This window comes from Watersipora subatra, chromosome 5, assembly GCF_963576615.1.
Source record: "Watersipora subatra chromosome 5, tzWatSuba1.1, whole genome shotgun sequence".
Classification (NCBI taxonomy): domain Eukaryota; kingdom Metazoa; phylum Bryozoa; class Gymnolaemata; order Cheilostomatida; family Watersiporidae; genus Watersipora; species Watersipora subatra.
This window is the reverse complement of record NC_088712.1, coordinates 63320105-63327390: the sequence shown is the minus strand read 5'-3', so window position 1 is coordinate 63327390 and position 7286 is coordinate 63320105. Positions and strand designations below refer to the sequence as shown.

Sequence of the window (7286 nt, the reverse complement as noted above, 5' to 3'; positions counted from 1 at the left end):
CTGTATGGAATATATAATAGTATAAAGTATTTTCAGAAGTTTCATCTCTGTAAATATTAAACAGCTTGAGAACATGATCACATGATACTTAAAATAATAACATTCTTAGAAGCTGACAAAGGTAAGTAGCAGAACAAAAGTAAGTAGCAGAACAAAGCTAACCAGCTCACCTTATCTCAATAGTCTTTCTGCAGAGTCATTCTATGTCAGCAATAGTTTCTAAAACAAAACATGCTAGCCCATGTTAGATAACTGATGCGTTGTTTAGAAAAACCGAATGTGTTTGAGTACAAGCTTCAAGTGACTAATAGTAGACCACCTGTCTGAATTACAGAACAAACTTACCATCTACCCAGTTGGAACTCATCCATAATTCACTCAGCTCCAAGAACTTGAGCACTTTCTCAACAGTGTGACTATGACCTTATCATTATATATATATATATATATATATATATATATATATATATATATATATATATATATATATATATATATACTGAAGCGAATAAAGCTAGAAGCTTATCTAAAGCTTTACATTGCTTGTACTATTTGCAGTCAGCATCAATAGAAACTACTTTCTAGAGGCTAGGTTCTTTGTTAATATATGATAATAAACTTCCACTGCTTATGAAACATTTAACTTACTATGATAAGTTAATCCATAAATACAACCTCAAATATGGTCACAAGAACTTTGTGTAATCTCAACCAAAAGAACTCAAGTGATAAAACTTGGAGACAATAAACAGCTGCTTGTTATAATTCATCATTCTAATTATTTGTCATTCAATGTAATTGCAGAAAAATGAGTTTATATAATTTATTGTACACAGTTAATATATTTTGTCTATTTTAAAATCAAAGAGTCATAAAATCGTTTGAAAACATTCACAAACAAACAGATCATGCAATGTGAATGCCATAAAACTGCCAGTAGCTGGAAACAAAGATAAGTAAACATTTAAACTTTATCACGTTTTATTAAAAGCTCTGCAAACTTTTTTTTTACTCATTTGAGTTTAAATTTTACCAGTATACTAACGTATCTGTAGTTTAAAAATAATCAAGGAAGTCGGCGTTGAGATTTAAAAATTTATTAAAGTATCACACCTGCTTCATCTGGTTTTACACACATTGTGACTAATAATGATTGCATACATAAAGGCTATCATGATAAATGCTATACTACTCTTGTTGCAAGATCAATAACTTTCCACCAGCAAATAAGATTTGGAGTTATTCACCTAACAAGCTGGTCAAGACTTCAAGTCAGCAAATGTGAACTCAAAATGAGAAATCAAAGAAGTTCTGCCTAAAACGCTGACATAAACTCAATTTTTTGTTTACTGTTTTATATAAACAATGCATATACCGAACCTTACTCACAGTAATGCATGCATTAGCTAACGTAATGTATGAGCCAAACTGTGCAGATTTTTTTGCGAAAACTAAAGCAAGAACGATTACTACTACTTTATGTAGCTTTAAAAAGCTGCCTAAATCTCAGCAATTATTAAAACTAGCTCAGGAAAACCCATGATTTTTTTTCAAAATTCTTTTTTAGTTATTGTCAACCAAAAGCATATGTATTGCGATGTCTGAAGAAAAGATTTTTTAAACAAATAAGTAAATTGCAGGTTTTAGTTAAAGAGCCATTTAGACAAAGTTTATTAAATATGAATAGTTTAAAATATACAACTGAGCAGAGAAAAGTCCAACCACTTTCAGATACAATGGTTAAAAACCAAGTGACTATTTGTATTCTATTTTAGTGATATAGTTTTATATTTTTGACATATATATAAAAGGTTTTTTAAATCTTAAATACATGCAATTAATTAAATATGTGTGCTATCAGATATAAAGTATCTAAAATGCCAACTTTGTAAAGACATGTTGAACAAAAAGCCATCTCCAAGACATTAGACCTGTTAAACATACATGCATATGTAGAGCTTGACACAAAGAATATAGCCTAAAGCTAAAGCAATCTATTCATGGGACTCTTATTACATCAACAGTTTTTGACATTCTGACTAAAGAGGGTTTACACCAAGCTGGTTTATCATCGTTGCTTCAACTCCAAAAGAAACAGAGTTGGTATTGCTTCTAGTTGGTATTGTTCAAAACTTCTTGATATCGCTGCAGCAAACATGTTTATATTATATATTCTATTTCATGCATAAATATATTATAACTTTTTAAAAACTTGAGTGTACAAATAAAATATTTCAAATACAAATAAAATTTTACAAGGATGAATGGAGTAAATAAAAACAGTTTAGTCCATATGGTGGTTGTCTGGCAATAAAATTAAACTGATACTCTTGATAAGTAAATACTAGCGTGTAATGGTGCTCTCTGACTAGTTATTTTGATAATAGCAGCTCTATATTGCTGACACTGTTTTGGGTAGATGCAAAAGACAATAATATTGCTACTACATGGCTGGTAAGGAAGTTATCATCAGAAATTTCCTCGTGGCATACTATTGCAGAGTTCTGCCGGTTGGCCAAAAATTTGTGCTCGTAAAGGCGTTTTTGTTCTTTTTTTAAAACAGATATATTCTCCTCGTTAGCAGCTACGGTCACTTCTATCTCAATTTCAAGACTTTCCTCCTGAATGGTTGGTGATCTTCTGAGAATGACATTTACCACCTTTGCCGTCATTGTACCTCCGTGTATGATGAAAAATCTGTCACACTGAAACAAATAACGAAGCGGTAGAGATGGAAAAAATAAATATTGCGTTTTACCAAAGGACCTAAATAAAATTCAATTATTAATTTAATTAAGGGTTTTGGAAAAAACTCATTGCTTACCACAAGTTGTTGGTGAATCAAAAGCCTCCAATTCAATGAATATTCGTGAAAACCTCTGAACACAGTAAGAAATTTATAGCTTAGCATGATTGACTTGTAATTGTAAGCTAAATAGAAACCGAAACACGCGGTGTGCGCATGCGTGGGGTTAACTCTATCGCTATCGGCAATAAAGTTAACTCTTAATAGAGAGTAACAGTGTTCACCCGCGAATAAATTAATCCGCGAACATGCATGAGAAAGGCAAAACTTGCGCGAAACTTAACTCCACGAATAAATTCATCCTGTAGGGTAATTGGCAGTGGATTTGTCTCTCTTTAAAACCATATCATCAGTAAGTGATTGACGATGTTCAGGACAGTAATACAGTACTATTAATAGACAGATCATGCAAAACAAGCAGAGTGCTAGAACTCTATAACTTATGCTGTAACATTTCTATTTACTGTAACACAACACACCCTTTTTGAGTAATAATCCAGATCATTTTACGAAACTCTTACTGGCTTGACGTACAAGGTCACATCCTGTTCCTTCTCACAACTTTTACAAATGCAGCATATAGTTGCTTCTCCTCTCACTTTGTGATGACGTTGTGCCAGCAATAATTAGCAATGGCTTTGTCGCTCTTTAAAATAATATCATCAGAAAATGACTGAGGAAGTTACAGACAGTCATAAAATCTCATCATTCGAAACACAGAAAATCTTACAACAAGTTGACCATTAATTTAGGAATTAAAAATGTCTGACTGTTCTCTCTTTAAACTAGTATTATTAAAAAACTTCTGTTGATTACCAATATAACCATACTTGACAAGAATAATGTTTGTTCTTATGGATTAACTCATCATAATCAGTAACATTTGACTGTACGAAAGTGTACTGAAAAGCTTTTACCTCATGAACATAGAGTAACTTTAAGCTGACTACTAACAATACAAGCAGTGGGAGGCTTTAGATAAGCTCTTAGCTTTATTCACTTCTGTTCATATATATACCGATAAGGTCACATTCAGAAAATTGAGAAAGTGCTCAAATTCCTTAGAGCAGAATGAGTTATAGATGGAATTCAACAGGGTAGATGGTGAGTTGAATCTCTCTGTTTTCAATAGTTAAATGGATAGAGACACAACAACAATTTTGTAACTGAATGTATTGTATTTTTTACAGATACATAGTGGTTATTAAACAACGTATTTTTCAATGCTTTAGAAACTCTTTCTGGTGTACAGTAAGTAAAGGAGGAGGAGGAGGAGAAGAGTATGGAGGTGAGTGGGTCTTTAGTTAATCAGCTAGAGTTTGTTCTGTTTGTGTCAGCAAACTCTAGGCATGTGGTCAACATTAGCAACGCTATCTTAGAGTGAACCGACACAGTTTCAATTGGCTCCTTGCATTGGCTAAGCAAGCATATGCATTAAATATACGGTTGGGATATAAACATTCTTTCAGCATTTGCATGTTCGCGTTTCTATACAAAAAATCATAGTCAAACCTCTATCTACTGTTGGCATTGAAATATTAAATGTATCTTGTGAAAGCTAGAAGATAAGTGTGGTAAGTTGAGCTATTTTAATATGTAATCCAGTATAACAGCCATGAGTGTTTGTTGTAGATGAGTGGGCTGAAGAACTAGTGTATTGTGATGCATGAAAGACCCATCTAATGATCTTTGGCAGATACGTCAAGTTAGACTCGTCTGCCTTAAAACCTTCTATAATTCAACAGTTCTATAGCTTTACTATTATGTTCTATATTTACACACATTTCTTGCATCACACTATACAGTATTTTCAGCCAAGTTGAAATCAATAAACCAGCAAAGAGTTTATGGGTTGTCGGCATGCTCAATTAAGTAACCAAATCAAAACCAATACTATTTTTTAATACCGATTCCAGTATCAGAAACTGATCAAAACTACCCAATTTGGGGTGCAGCAAAATTATAGATGGGAACTTCCTTAACGTTAAGCATAAAGTCTCCTTTGCTACTAGCAGCCACGATGCATTTGCAATCGTAACCACAAATATGTGAGCTCAGATTTGTGGAACCTTGAGGTCTCGCATAAAACCAAGCTTTAGCAAAGGTGATAAAACTGCACAACCTCTAGATATCTCTGTAGCGATGAATCACAAGTGATAGTTTCTGTTTTAGCCTGTGATATTCATGATATGAGCATATGAACTATTCCTCACCCCTGATCATACATTTATAAATCATGGTTCTATGGCTATTAAAGAACCCCATTGCTGAATGCTATGATGCTAAGGTAGCTATTTTAATTGATGTACATACGTGTTATGAAACTCTCTGCAGCTTTGAAAACTAACTAATTCAACGCTTTTTAACAGTTTTAACAATAAATATGCGAACCCAGACTTGTAGAACCTTCGTGTGTAAAAACCAATGTTTTTGCAAAGGTGATGAAACGGCATAGTCTCTATATATCTCGGTAGCATTGAGTCACGAGTGATGGTTGATTTTTTAGCCCGCTTTATTTTGATATTAGCCTATGAGATTGTTTTTTAGCTTTTATCAAACATTTGTGAATGACAGTTACATGAATATTAAAAAAGTAACAACCTCCGTAATTAATTGCAATGATCTGAAGGTAGCAATTCCGATTGATGTACATACTCGCTATAGAACTATCTGAGGTTTTGTAAGCACATTATACAAATTAAGCACATTGATGCATAGATGATTTCTAAAGGAAGATAAGAGTCATTCTTGTGTATTATAATTAATATGGCAACCAATAAGATTTACTTTATTCATGTTAGCCGGTTGATTGGTCGGTTTAGCTGTATTGTTGACAGATATATTTTTATAGCGTGAAATTGACATAATCCTAGAGAGATATTCTACTTGCACATATATAATAAGTTTATTACAATCACTAAAAGTTGCTATAGCAGTTTTATTGGCTGTATAGGATCGCTGTCTATAGACTGTCAGCTTCGTTGTAACACAAGCGTGTAGGTGCCGAACTTCAATGACTGTTGGTTATATAGGCAAAAATATCTGGATATATACGTAACTACTGTATCTTTGTTACCAATGGTTGGTGGCATATTGATGGCAAAGATGTATACTTGTCTTAAGCTGCATTAGGCACTTATTATTTTTTGTATTTTGTTATATTTGACACGTTAGTACTAGTACACCTGGACTAAGCAATATCAAACTTTGATAAGTTATGGTTTGAATGTGTATAAAATGCTTTTGTAAACAGATTTGTTAAATTTAGCCAAACTCTGATAACAGAATCCGGTAGTGTAGACATTGAATTGATTACTCCAGTTTAGTAAGTGTAGCAACCATCAAGCCTTTTGCTGGTTTATTGAGTTTAATTTGGCTAAAATACTGCACTGTGTACTAATGTGTGCATTGTGTAACACTGCAAGAAAGGAGCGTAGATATATAACATGATCGGAAAAGATCTTATAGACCTTGGTTTGTATTATAGAAAGTTTGCAAGACAGACACAAGTCACTTGATACTTCAACTGAAGATCATCGGATGGGTCCTTTGGGCATCACAAAACACTAGTTTTTCAGCTCACACACCAACAACAAACACCAATGAATGTTAGACTGAATCACATACCAAACAAATTCTACTTAAAATGTTAAAAACTCACCATTGTGTGTGTTTATATTTTCAAATCATTGTACTTATCTGAGACACCATTTGATTTAATCAAACCTATGCTGGAAATTAACCTCTAACCAGAAAAACTCACTTTTTATAGCCAGTTTTTTCTACCGTCTTCGGAGTTGTTGTTAAATATATAGTCCATTAGGAGCTAGCAAGTGGTAACAATGTTAGAAACTATAACATGGTTTGAAGAGCATTTTTGAATAAAGGTCTAAATCTGAAGCTTGTCATTGCTCTATTGGAAAATATGTGTATAGTGTATTATTCTAGTATTACACTTCATTAACCAGATTTGGTCCAATCATGGGACTGTTAGAGACTAATTAAACTGATGAACTCAATAGAACTGAACTGTTCAAAATGAAAAAGAGTTAACTTTTTAAAACTCACAGTTGCTTTATTGAACACATTGCTGAAAATACTGTATAATGTAATGCACGAAACACTGTAAATATGGCAGTGAGTGAAAAAATTTATAGAGTTGCAGTAAGGTTTGGTTAAGACAGGTTCGGGTTTCACAGTGTAAATATGGCACTGAGTAAAAACAATTATAGAGTTACGGAAAAGTGTAGTTAAGGCAGGTTGGGGTTTCTGCCGTGGATTATTAGATAGGGGTCTTTCCAGCAGCACATTACATGATGTATTCAGCTCCTACAATTAAGAACAGCTGCTAATTATTGAACCGTACCGCACGTTAATTGTACTTTACAGTCTTACTTTCACCTCATGTTTGATAAGTTAGTACAGCAAAGATCATATTTAATTCTCAAATACCAACAGAAATAAACCACGGAAAATACAA

At 33.2% G+C, this 7286-nt stretch overlaps 1 long non-coding RNA gene across 1 annotated transcript; it reads left to right on the top strand.

The window, feature by feature from the left end:
• Positions 1-3777: 3777 nt before the first annotated feature.
• On the top strand, positions 3778-4642 carry LOC137397003 (uncharacterized). The gene is made up of 3 exons (XR_010978693.1): positions 3778-3910; positions 4039-4094; positions 4439-4642. It is a non-coding gene; the product is annotated as an uncharacterized lncRNA (long non-coding RNA).
• The last annotated feature ends 2644 nt before the right edge of the window (positions 4643-7286 follow it).